At 38.5% G+C, this 13,556-nt stretch overlaps 1 long non-coding RNA gene across 2 annotated transcripts; it reads right to left on the minus strand.

Moving 5' to 3' along the window:
• Positions 1–4,748: 4,748 nt before the first annotated feature.
• LOC144366753 (uncharacterized) lies at positions 4,749–9,257 on the minus strand. Of its 2 annotated transcripts, none has more exons than XR_013425860.1 (4): positions 9,087–9,257; positions 8,652–8,739; positions 7,983–8,110; positions 4,749–5,199 (listed from the first exon to the last, which is right to left on the minus strand). It is a non-coding gene; the product is annotated as an uncharacterized LOC144366753 (long non-coding RNA). The 2 variants fall into 2 exon arrangements; XR_013425864.1 differs by lacking the exon at positions 4,749–5,199 and adding an exon at positions 5,424–5,923.
• Positions 9,258–13,556: the final 4,299 nt, after the last annotated feature.

Here is a 13,556-nt window from a genome sequence, read left to right on the forward strand (position 1 = left end):
ACAACTTTGATAGATCCCAAGCTCCAGGATGACCTCTGTGACTTCTATGGCCAATGCAGCTCCAGACACTGGCTTCTTCCTGGACCTCTAGGGAGTTTTTGTTCCTGAATCTTTTCTCCTGCTACCTCTTCTCCTGGAATTCTACAGCTCTATTCAATGATGTCCTCCCCCACCACGTTTCACCCAATCTGACTGCTGATGTGTTCTTACCTTAAAACTACACGACTTTTTTTCCTGGAGCAAAAAGTAATGATGCTTGTGGGCAGTGTGAACCTGGAATCTGGAAAGGAGAGTTCAGACGACACTGGGTATCCAGAGTTCTTGGCTGTTATGGTGCAAAGTGGAGCCATGAAGAGATGTTTCGAGGTGAAGTGTTTGAAATCATAATTGAAGATTCAGCAAGAGAGCAAATTGGGATGAGTATTAGGGAGAAAAAAAATGGATGTGAATGAGGCAAAGAGGAAATAAAGTACATAAGATGGGATGCTTTAAGCTTTTGAAAGTACTAATTATTGATAATTACATATTATCAATGTCAGTCACTCCAAATCAATTAGAAAAGTGATGAAAATTATGGAACTCTTCAAATTCTCGCAGAGAAACACATAACATTACTAGCTTTTTAGTAGCAATGTTGAGCCTAGTCTCACCAATGTTAGACACCAGAAAATTAAAAGAAACACATATTTAAAAGGCATATTAGAAAGAGTTAAAAACTTTCATCACAGGGTCCAGGGATGTAGGTCAGTGGTGGAGCACTTGCCTAGCATGAATGAGTTCAAGGATTTGATTCCTGCTATATAAAAAAAAAGAAGGAATGTTCATTATACTCCATGTTGTTAAAATGTTGGCAAAGGACTAGGTTATGGCTCAGTGTCAGAGCACTTGTCTTGCACATGTGAAGCACAGGGTTCTGAAAATAAACAAAGATAATATGTCCTTGTGAAACTAAGAAAACCATTTCAAATAAACATTTTTAAATAATGTTGGCAGAAAGATGTTCCTCAATATTGGTGTTTGAATGAATTTGGTATGCAACATATCCATGTGTTTTAACAATTTTAAATATACTGTTTTGATATAGGAATTCCACTTTTAGGAATTTATTGTACAGATTTATTCACAGGAAAAAAACTCTATTAAGGAAAAAATAGTGTTCTTTCATAGTACAAGATAAAAATAATCCACTTAGTTAGAAATAAGGCAACCCTTAAAATCTCAAAGGAAATAGACAGCATAGAGGTTCTAGGACATATTAAATATCCTTATAATTCTAAGAGGTAGAAAGCATTAAGGAATTTTATATATATTTAATTTTTATGGTATTTAAAACATGGCTCCCTTTTGATACGGAATCACATAGATTTTACATCTCTAAACAAAGATAATGATGCTACAAAATTTTATACATTTTGTATAGGACATTTAATAAAAAATATTTGATAAAATCATTCTCTAATTTCATATCTTCCACTTTCATTCTCTTTCCTGTACTACTGGAAATTATTATAGTGAAATGAAATTTAAGTAATGAATATTCAAGAAAAGTATTTAGTAAGACTCACAAAAACTACAAAAATATTATGAGATTTTAGTTTGCAAAATGGATGCAAATGATATCAAAGATAATTATATAATAACTTTATAAAATTATAGATGGATGTAAAAGTTACTAAAGATTATTCAATGACAAACTTTTAAATAATACAAACATTACTTAAGACAAGTAAATGTGTCATAGTACAGTTAAGTGGAGGTCAAGTAAGGAGATAATTCCTCTTCCTGGTGCATTCACCAGCTAAGACCAAAGCACTTGGCCTCCCTCTGTGCTACTTATCAAAGACTGAGCCTTCCTCAGCCTGGGGAATTAGAACACATACTGTGGCCCTCTGCCCCTAGCAGAAACCCACCTGATCCTTTGGCATTCTTTTGCCTTAAGGTACTCATTCCTGAACTAAAAACTTAATCAATACATTAAATTAAAAATTATTGTCAAACACTATGGTTTTATAAAATATGCTGATGTTATATAACAGGTGTTATATTATGCATGATAATTGTTTTTTTCTTTCAGTTTCAAAAGAAATTAAAACAATTTTGTAGGACCATAATGTATTTTAAGGCCCTAGTCACTTTGCACAGTGGATGGGTGAGCCCTGCCTGAAATCTTACTGATTTATGTTAACAGCAGCTAAGGCTACGACTCTAGAGGGCCAAGTTATAAACCTACTACAAAGCAGAGTTTGATTGGCCCAAATGAATTGTTAAGAAGCAAGTTTGTGAAGGAGTCTATACTTTTATGGATGTTCTTGGAGCTCCTAATGATAAAAACTACTTCTCCTTGGATCATTGTGACAAAAAATGTAACAGTAAAATCCACACTGTAACTTCTTTCTCTCAAATATATGCCACAGAGATTTTTTCATGGATCAGTTTTAATTCAAGATCATGAGACTTTGATTATATTTCAGAAAAATAATACCATATAGAAAATGAACGTGAACATAATCTGAGGAGTGTCCTGCCCTAAATTTAAAAAAAAAAAATCACCATTTATCTAAATGTAATAATTTGAAATAGTTAGGGATTGAGAAAGTCAGCCATAGAGGTAGTTGTGTACTATCTATATGCAATATTGATGTTGCCCATTATCAATAATGATATTTGATTATTAATGTTGCCCATTATCAACCTCTAAAATGTCTTTAATTCCAGCAACTCAGGAGGCTCAAGCAAGAGGATCATAAACACACAAGCAACATAGTGTGACTCTCTCTTCCAATATAAAAACAGCAGGAGATGTAGCTTGGTGTTAAAGTGCCCCAAGTTCAATCCCAAGTTGCAAGGAGGGGGGGGAACTTTTAAATGTCAGGTTTTTCATTCTTTTGTTATCTATTACTTTATTTTGCCCATATTAAAATTTGGATTCTGAAATCTGAATACTCAGAAAATGAGAAATTATATCCCATCTGATTCAAATGTATGATATGTCAAAGTCATTGTACTGTCATGTGTAACAAAAAAATTATAATGTGCTATGCTATGTAGTTTGTCTCATCATTTTCAATACTGAAAGCATAGTTGTATAAAGATTGAGACTTCTAATTTTGTTTTATGTAAATAAACCAAAGGAAAGTACATTATTAAAATGCTCAATACTTTGGTAGGCATGGTGTATGTGTGTGTAAAACAGTGAAAGGTTCTCAGAAATGAAGATGTCATTTAGTACTATTACATTTGTAAAATATATCATCTCACAAGGTCTGGAATCATTTTTGCACAGTTACATATGTGGTCATGACACACTATAGGTGTTTTTTCCCCCCTTGGTGGTTCAGGTGAGTGAACAAAGAGCTTCATACATCTCTATACACAACTACAACTCCATTGTGTGTGTGTGTGTGTGTGTGTGTGAGAGAGAGAGAGAGAGAGAGAGAGAGAGAGAGAGAGATAAAAAGAAGGACTTTTAATTTTGCTGTCACTGGCCTTGAACTTATTTTCCTCCTGCTTCAGACTCCAAATCCCTGGGATTACAGGCCTTGGCCTCTGCACCTAGCTTCCTTTGTTTATTGTGGAGGCTAAACCTTGAGTTGTCCCCAAGGTTCAAGAAAATCCATGAGAGGGAGAGGAAGAAAAGCTGATTTAGATTTTAGCTTTTTAGGAAAAAGGATGATCCTATTGGAATCCTGTCTGTATATCTGAACCACAAAAATACTCCAACTTCTTCTTGACCTCTACTCCCATTCCATGCCACAGACAATTGACACTCAATTTAGCTGATGAGAAAAGCAAGGCAAACATGTCTGATCTCACTGTTCAGTAAGACCTAGCACCTAAGCCCCTCTAAATCCAAATCCCCTCAATCTAAAACCTACTGGGTTTCGGGGAACAGGAAAGTTTAAAAATCCATGTCCATGCTAATGAAGGCATTACATCCCATCAAGCTGAGCTCAATGTATAATTTATGTTTTTATCTTTTGAGACAGGATCTTGTTCTGTTCTCCAGGGAGGCTTCAAAGTCCTGGGCCCAAGCAATGCTCCTGCCTGAGCTACCTGTGTAGCTTAGACTACTAGTAAACAACATGGCACCCTGCTGATGATAATTTGATAAAGCTACCTGAGCCAACTGACATTAGGCATATGACCCCACCCAAAAGCTTTCAGTTTTGGTGGATCTCAAAAGAAAATCTGTAAAGTCTCTTAACCTAGACATAGCCAACCAGGGCAAGATTCTGTCACTGTCTGGACATGTCTGACTTAGAGCTGATGTCTTGGATCCCATGATTGTTAACTCAGAAGTCCCAAGACTAGAGATTTCATTTTGATGTCCTTCTTAGTTAATAAGAAATTAACTGTAGACCATTTAAAGGATATTTATTGATGCTTATTCTCTCTCCTCTTCTGGAAGGTCACATTCAGTTTTGAGAAAACACCATCAAGTGGCCACCCAACTATACATTCTGTTAGCACACTACCCTCATATCTCCAGATATGGCATTGAGTTCAGCCACATATCTGAGCTGGGTAATTGGCTCCTTCCTGCCCCAGACCTACCTATACAGCTTCCCATCCTGACCCTTTACTCATCCCCTCCACATCAATAGACAAGCAGTGAATACAGGAATGGCTCATCATGAAAAATTCAATCACATTAGAAACTAGAAGAATTCTCAGTTCATCTAAAAGAAGAGTTCTATAACAAATTAATTACACAAAGAATTTTTTTTATTCAAGAACCTTTATATCATTTCAGAGAGAAAGAACAAAATGAGGGATGATTATCACAGCCAAGATTTCAAAGTGCCTAGGCATGCAGAGCATAGTCCCAGTGCATGAGTCCACAGGGGCTATATGAAGGTCCCCAGTGGTGTATTTCAGGTTCCTTCTAGGGCTTTGGCTGAAGGGCATTGTACTCCAAGGCATCCTCAAGATGAGATTCCTTTCCTTTCTGGGTTCCTCTGGGATGTGAGCCTCTGTTTTCAGCAGCTTCTAGGGACATGCTGGGCTCCAAGAGAAGGCCTGAGTGTGGGTTTGTCCAATTGTACAGGCACTGGCACCTCCTGGTTAGTTCAGGATCCATTGGTCCCACTGACCATAGTGTTTGCAGATATTTGAGGTGACTAGAGCTCCTGAGAGGTTTTAGTCATTGGCTGCTGGATGGTCTTGAACTTGGTGCTGATCCATCTCAACTCCCTGCTCCTGTGTAACAACACATACTGTTAGTGCACGACCTCAGTTCCCCAAAGACAGCTCCCTGCTCTTTGTAAGCCCAGTGAGGCAGTTGGCTTACTGGAAAATTCACATCTCTGCAGCTCTGGAGGCACTGAGAGGAGTGGCAGCTCAGTGAAGGAAAATTATCTGAGTTCAGGCCTAGGGGAATGTGGGGCTCTGGACAAGATCTCCTAAGAGTCAGTGATCTCCAGGTTGACTGACAGACTTCCATAGCTTCAGCTTTCCTACCATGCCAAGGTGTGTTTTTACCTGGCCTAGGAAAAGGACCAACTCATTCAGTCTGGTATGGACTGAAGCTTTTCATAGTGTTCTGTCCAGTAGTTGACCTCAGAAGCAACACCCAATCATGTGGGAGGGACATTCATTTGCATCATACATTGATTGAAGAACCTCATAAGATTAAGGTGCAAGTGGACCAATCCTGAAGGCATTTTTGAAATTCCTTGGTTTTGATTGAATTAGGGAAAGGATGCGAGGATGAGGTAGGATAGAAGCAAGCCTCTAGTTCTTTCAAGTTTCAATTCACTCCAAAAATTCTTTCTCAATTTCAAATAAACATAGACAAATTAACCATCTATGGTGGTGCACCTCTGTAATCCCAGCAGCTTGGGAGGTCAAGGCAGGAGAATGTTGAATTCAAAGCCAGCCTTAGCAAGGGCAAGGTGCAAAGCAACTCAGTGAGACTCTGTCTCTAAATAAAATACAAAAAAAAAAAATTCAAAATGACTGGTCTAATTCTGCACTTAATTTTTGTTAGTTTTTCAATGATTCTCGTTATTGAATATTAGGCTTTACCACAGATCTTTCTCTCAGCCCATTTTATCTTGTGTTTGGGACAAGATCTGGCTATCTTTCCTAGGATGGCCTCAAAAATCTGTATTTCTTCCCTCAGTCTCTTGCTTTTTTCGGATTGCCTGCAAGGGTCACTACACCTAGCTAGTTCTCCACATATGGACTTGCTGGTTTCAGAGACCAGACTCAGTGGTGCTGGATCATACTATTAAGACCATGGATATGCATACCCTTGATGGCCTTGACAGTTTCACTGTGTTTCAAAAGTGAACACAAATATTTGAACTTCTTGATTTGCAAGATTTTGTGGAGCTTTTTGTATAAACACAATAGTGAACCATTTTCACATATAACTTTTAACAAGTTATAGGAAGAGGATTAATTCATTCTTCAGGAGATTATATTTTTAATTGATGTAAAAAGTTTCAGGGGACATACCCAATTGTATTTAGAAGAATTTTTAACATTTTTTTTCTTTTTCTTTCTTTCAACTATTTTATTAAGTATCATTGGGTATTGACTCTAGGACTTCATGCATGCTGGCAACCACTCTACCACTAATCTGCACTCAAAGTCCCCATCTGCAACTTATTAAGATCTTTTTATGTACATTTCATCTGCTGCTTCAAATTCTGACATAGTAGCCTCTGATGTGCCTTAGCACACCCCAACTCTCTATTGTTCTGCAGTGGACATTTGTATTGCTGCTGTCCCCATAACCACACATAATTGTCTCTATGAACCTGTGGGAGAATTTCTCTAGAACAGGTGACGATTAATAAAACTGTTTCATAAAAAGTGTATGACCTTAATTTTACTGATAATTGACAGATTGTTCCTTAGGGTGCAGCATTTATTTTCCAATAGTGATGTGCAGTAATGCATGCACATATTCCCCCAAAACACTTGGAATGACCCAGTATTCTGACATTTGCCAGGGGTTTTGTGGCTCTGTAGAGGTTTACTCTGGTGCTTATGGCTACCTGTCCAGTCTTTTCTAATTTCTGAAACTCTCTCTATGGGCCAGTTGCTGTGTGATTTTTGAGAGACATTCTCTGATATTCAGTCTGAAATCTGCTTTTGGTTTTTGATCGGATTGCTAATTTTCTTTATCCCTTGTGCATAAACTGTGTGTTCAGTGTGGGTTCCTAAAGACTGAAGGAATACAATCATGCTATTATATTAGACTTTGTGCCTTGAGCTTATTATAATCTCTTTTACTTTTGACAACCCCAGAAGAATGGATACATAAAATAATACATTTCCTGTTGGGCTGGGGTTGTGACTCAGAGATACAGTGCTCACCTAACATGTGTGGGGCCCTGGGTTTGATTCTTAGCACCACATAAAGAGAAATAATGAAAGGTATTGTGTCCATCTAAAACTGAGAAAAAATATTTAAAAATACATATTCTCTATAAAAATAATATTTAAAATTTTTAGGATGTTTTTATAAGGTTAGTTTTATATAATTTTTTCTTTGAGAAAATATACAGGTAAAAGAAAACATGTCTTTCTAAATTCCATCTAGATACTTTATAGGTTTTCTTCTGTGTAAGCCTTTCCATCAAGAAATACATTGTTTAAATAGAGACATTTGTACATTTTCTATATAGGTTAACTCATTACCACAGGGATCCAGGGAAAAGAGGCAGACATTCTGCCTTCCAGGACCTCTTCTCCCTGGTTGGTATTAAACTGGATCACAGTGACACCACTCAGAGATGCTAGTGTCTGAGAAGCTGTGCTGGTCAGAACAGCCTTGTGGCTGTCTTAGACACCGAAGACTCCAGGCCCTTCCTTAGGTAGATGCAGGATACAGATATTGTGCAAAGAGACACATTTCCCAGCTAAGGAGCTCCTATCATCCCATACTTTCTTTCCTATACTTGGATATATTTGTTTCAGGCTAAAATTTGGGGCTTCTTTGCATCGCCCTGTCTGGATACTTTCCATACCTCTGTCCACCAAAGGAGACCATCTCTAAGGCTCCGATGTCCAGTCCACAGCACAGCTCAGAATCAGAGCTCTGTCTCCTACTGCTTGCAGCACTCCTCCATCCTCTCTTCTCTCTTCATTCTGCCTCCTGTTGATCAAGAGAACCAAATATTCATTAGAGCCTGTACAACAACATCAATTGCCTATTAGAAAGTAAACAAGGAGACTTTGGTAAGTGATACATCTTACATTTTTCTTGAACAGAAGTAGAAACAAAATCTACCAATCTGAACACTCAGTACTCCTAAAACTCAGTGGTCATGAATCAGGGTTAGAATTTTGCATGTCTCTGGGGAGCCTGTCTCTAGGACTATATGGATTTTACCAAGAGAAGCTGCCAGGTCAGGCGACTGTCTGGTTGCTTTGCAGCATGGCACTCTCCTGAGGATGAATTTGAGTTCTTTGATGTCATAGGCATAGGGTTCTGGAAAGGCAGGCAGGTAGAACTAGGGATGGTTCTATGGTGTATGGGCGCTAGGCAAGTGTCTGGGTGGAAGGAGACCAAATATAGCAGCCCCCATGGCCTATATTTTAGGCTTTCCCACCTGGGTTCTCCCAGCTGAGGACAGAAAGGGGAAGTACTTCCCAGAATCTTCTAAGCTCAGTGACAAAGGCAACTGGGATCTTACTGTCACTCTGTAGATTCCAGAGCCTGCTTGTCACAGGAGTGATTGGTCCATGACTTTGGCCTCTAGATCTGAAGAAGCAGTGGCAGGGCTGAAAGAGGAGGGAAAAAATTGAGTGGCTGCTCAGCATTTGTTATTTATTGATGGCCCACTTGAATGAACAATTTCAAGGTAGAGTTCATTATATTGGATGATGATGGTACTCTTGGCAGCAAATTGCTTCACAAGGTTGGGTCTGATGAACTTCAGTAGAAAAGCAATCATCTTTACTGTCCTGTATATCTAAAAAGAAAAAATTAAAAAATAAAAGAAAAAAAGAACATAAATCATCTTGGATGCAATTATAATAAATCTAATTGGTATGAGTAATTAATTAGATTAAGTAATTAATTAATTAGATTAAGTAGATTAAGGCTAAAATATTTCACAAAGGCTTACTCATTATGAAACACCAGATTCTCTGTTTTCTTTGTGTATGTGAAATCCCATTATCACAGCACTTCTTCAGGGCATGTACCTTTGCTTCTACAAAGGCTTAATTCATTATCCAAAATCACACCAAAGGCAATGCTGCAACCGAGTCCTCTGTAGAGAGTCCTGTTAGGAGAAAAGATGAAAATCAATTCTCCACTCTTGATTGGAATTCTCAGCTACCTGTTTTGTTTCTCTACTGATGAATTCCTAAATTAAAAAGACTAAGGAAAATAGAGGTGGGGTGGGGGAATGGAAAGCTATACTCTTCAAATATCAAAATAAATATGGTTCAGACTTAAATTCTTATCTCAACATTTAATAGATTAAAATGTGATTATAAATTTAAAATTTTTAAGTCAAAGCTGGTGGACATTATTCAATCTGTGAAGTGAGAACAAAATTCTTAATTTTGAAACTTATGTCTTAGGATTCTAAGAAACCATAGGTCAGTCCAGCATAGTTATGTCACACACTTGTCATCACAGCAACTAGGAAGCTGAGGTAGAAGGAATAAAAGTCTGAAGTCAGTTGAGGGACTAAAGGAGACTCTCTCTCAAAATTATAAAAAGCCTGGAAATGTAGCTTTGTTCTAGCGACCTGGCTTCAATTCCCAGTACTGAAGAAAAAAAAAGGAAATATGAGCAAAGTAACAACAGTTCCTGAAACACAGTACAACAAATAACCTTTGTAAAGATTTGATCATTCTTACATGATCATACTGCTTATTATCTTAGAAGCATAAACCCAATGAAGAACAAAACTCTGGCCCTTTAAAACATCTCCCTAATGTAAAAGAATTTTTCATGTTTTACTACCAGAGCCCCTTTATTGGTATTTTCTTTCAGCCACAGAGCCTTCCTAAATATCCCAGGCTTTCTAAACATTGAAGTCCTCCCACCTCAGGTTCCTTAATAGTTGATTACAGGTATGGTCCACTGTTGCAAGGTTACCAGAAATTTGTTATTAAAAAATTATCAGAAGCACACATATATTTACATCTTATAGAAACACCGGCCCCCCTGTTTAATGATCCCTTCAATGTCATCAACTCTGCATTATTATTCAATCAAGCATATTTCAGCAAGGTGTTATGAAAAGAGCTACATGTATGGCATGTTCTCTCTCAAATGTAGAATTTTATAAACAAAAAGTTTACTTGAATGTAGAGTAAGGATTATTAGGGTCTAGGAAAGATTGAGGAGAAGATGGAAGACAAGTTGGTGGAAGTCACCAATGCCCTTGGTATGAATGAAGATATAACATGAACCCCTTCAATGTTTGTTGTAAATATGTCAATAGATACATTTTAAAACAATACAAAAAATGAACATGAAAAAAACTAATTCTTTTCTCTTCTGTGGGAGCAGGTGCAGAATTCTGTAGTCCTTGAGTTCTACCTGGAAAGGGACCACAATGTGGGGGGAAATTCCCCACCTTGGGAAAGCCTTGAGCAAGCAAGAACCAATCCACTTACCTGAGGGTTGCTGAGAAGAATCCTTAAACTCACAGAAATTACTTCCTTTATGGATAGGATTGGAGGCTTCTGTATAAGCACCTATCAGGACTTGGCATCCCCAAGCTACTGTAGATGAGGTCCTAGTCCCAAAAGATCAGTGCATGCAAAAGTACAGAAGGGAAGATGAGCCTGTTGGACACCACATATGTCTCCCAGGGGCATTCCCACAGCTTTTTTGGTCTCTGAAACCCATTTCTATTTCAGATCCACTGCCCTGGGCTGCCAGCCCCACACAGGAGCCCTGCAGATTCACACCTTCCTTGTTTGGGTTGGAAGGTACAAGGTGGAGTGGTGTCCAAACTGAACCTGGAATATCCAGCTATAGTAGTGTCTTGGTGCAGGCACACTTTCCATCTGTGCCCTTCGTATTCTAGACCTATAGGAAGATTTTCAGATTAAATCAGCCTCTTTTGGTCTATAATAACATAATGAGATTTGTATTAATGGATTATAGTAATTGTGAGGGATTTTCTAAAAATATTTATTTAGTTGTAGATGCACACACAGTATCTATGTATTTTTATGTGGTATGGAGGATTAAACCCAGTGCATCACACATGTGAAGCAAGCACTTTACCACTGAGGTATGGCTTCAGCCCAGAGAATTTTTCTAAATGACATTTTATCCCCTCTTTAAATAAAAGAAAAAGAAGTAAGTAGTTATTTCATGAATTTAGTCAGTTAGTTGTAAAGCAGAAGAGAAAAACCCTCAGTGAATGGCAAAACAAAAGCCCCTTCTTTTGACATTTGCCTTTAGGTTAAGCCCCAACTTTTGTGTTGCCATTTTCAAACTTAAGCTCTTACCAGCACCAGATTCTGAGTTGGGCCCTGGCTACTATGCTACTCCTATCATTCAGAATCCTATAAGTGAGTTATCATTAGGTTTATCATAGAAAGCATATCATTTCTTATGAAAAATTGAAATTTTCCCTTTTATCTTGTTTTATTCAGAGTGAGAAAACTAGAGGGAAATATGAAAGGCAAAGGGCAAAATATGAAAAAGATGGTCTCCTCTCAAGAATGAAGGAACTGGCAGGGGTTGTAGTTCAGTGGTAGGGGGCTTGCCTACCATGTGTGAGGCACTGTGTTGGATTCTCAGCACCACATAAAAAATAAATGAATAAAATAAAGCTATTGTGTCCATCTGCAACTAAAAACTTTTTAAAAAGGAAGGAACTTAAATTTGATTAACAATTAGAAGTGTTTGGATAAATGATCTGCACACTTCTTTTACTGTCATTAGATATAAAAAGACAGACTCTTGATCTCCCATTGTTTATTAATGTTCTAGGTTTATGAAAAAGTTTTTAGAAAATAAAAAAAATATCTTAACTCATTGCTTAAGAGATCCTGACAAATCGTAGCGTGTACTTATTAATCACTAAAGGCCACTGAAATGAAAACAATGTTACTGAGATGTAAAAAAATTTTAACTACCCAAAATAAAACTTTCTTTCCCAGCAACATCAATACCCCAGAGTATATCCTAACATTTGAAAGGGTGGATGTTGGAGCATCATGGTGCTGAAGACCAGTGTGTCTCACTGATCCAAAGCAGAATCAAGAGGCAGAGGTTGTGTTGTCTTGCCTGCCTAATGGCTCATTCCAACCACGCCTATTCACACCTCACCAAGCAAATATCTTCACTTCTGTTCTTTTCAGTGGTGGTAAGTGTGCTGCAGCAGCAAGAAACAGGGTCCTGTTTGTGAATGAAAAACAGATAAGGCTGTCTTAGCCTTCCCACTTTCTGCCCTGTGGGCCTGGGTCCCATTGGCTGTGGATTGTAGTCTACTGATGGCTGTGAGCTGTTCCCTGCTGGGAGGCCTTCACCTGAGAGCAGGCTGGAACTGCACTCTCAGGCTCCCCACAGACCTACTGAATCAGAATCTCCTGTTAAAGTATGAGCAGGTGATTCCTTTTGGTATTAGAGTTTGGGGAGCACTCTGGGAGCTAAAGAATGATTTTCTAAGGGTGTGGAAACCAGAATTAGACAGGCATCAGTATAGATAAGTAAATAAAGTCAGGTCACATCTAGGAGGCCAATTTTGAGTGAGTCTGGGAAGTGGGAGACTGTCCCTGAGAGATCTTATCAGGAAACTGCCCCTGCTCCAACCTGTTGTCAAAGTAAACATTCTCAGGAAAATCTCTGCCCTACAAGGAGCTATAAGGTTATTAGGGTGTTTTTCCTCTACTCCATCCTGCCCTTCCACCTTCAGCCTACCTATTTCCCACCTTTTGGTCATCCCACCAAGCATTCCTGGGCCTAGTCATGACCACAGGAAGGAGAAAAATAAGGAGGGAAGGAGAACATCAAAGGAAGCCTAGGACATATAAAAAGGGCAGAACACCTGGCTTCTTGGAATACCAGGATAGCAGCTATGCCCCCTTTCTCCCTCGCAAGAGTAGTCTTTTAAATAAACCCTGCTTCATTTGCTTGCCTTGGCCTGCTTCTCTAATGTTCAAACTTCAACATGTGCAGAAGCAGCAGTCTTCACCAATAACCAGTAATATCATATTTGGAGATTCATATTTTGAGGAGCTTACCTCTATACTGAGGTAAGCTCCTCTCCATACATCCCACATCAGTTTGAGGTACATCTTTCTTTCTCTTATTTTGGAGGATGATGGGTACCTGTTTGCTATTTAAATGCAGTTAGTGCAGCCACCACTCGTCAAGACTAGGGTGAAAGGTTTCTGGCCTAGGCAGCTGTTAATCACCTGTTAAACACAGAGCAGGTATGTCGGCGTCTGCTGAAGCCTCTTCCTACTCTTCTGTCCAGGTTCAGAGAGCAATTGGCTTGAGTATACAGTGTCCCTAGTCCCCATCTTCCTTGAATGTGTGGAAGTAGATGAAGGAGTATGGAACAACATGAGGAATTTCTGGCCTGAGCTACAGTCAGGGGAAAATTCTAAGGTTC

This window comes from Ictidomys tridecemlineatus, chromosome 1 (genome assembly GCF_052094955.1).
Source record: "Ictidomys tridecemlineatus isolate mIctTri1 chromosome 1, mIctTri1.hap1, whole genome shotgun sequence".
NCBI classification, from domain to species: domain Eukaryota; kingdom Metazoa; phylum Chordata; class Mammalia; order Rodentia; family Sciuridae; genus Ictidomys; species Ictidomys tridecemlineatus.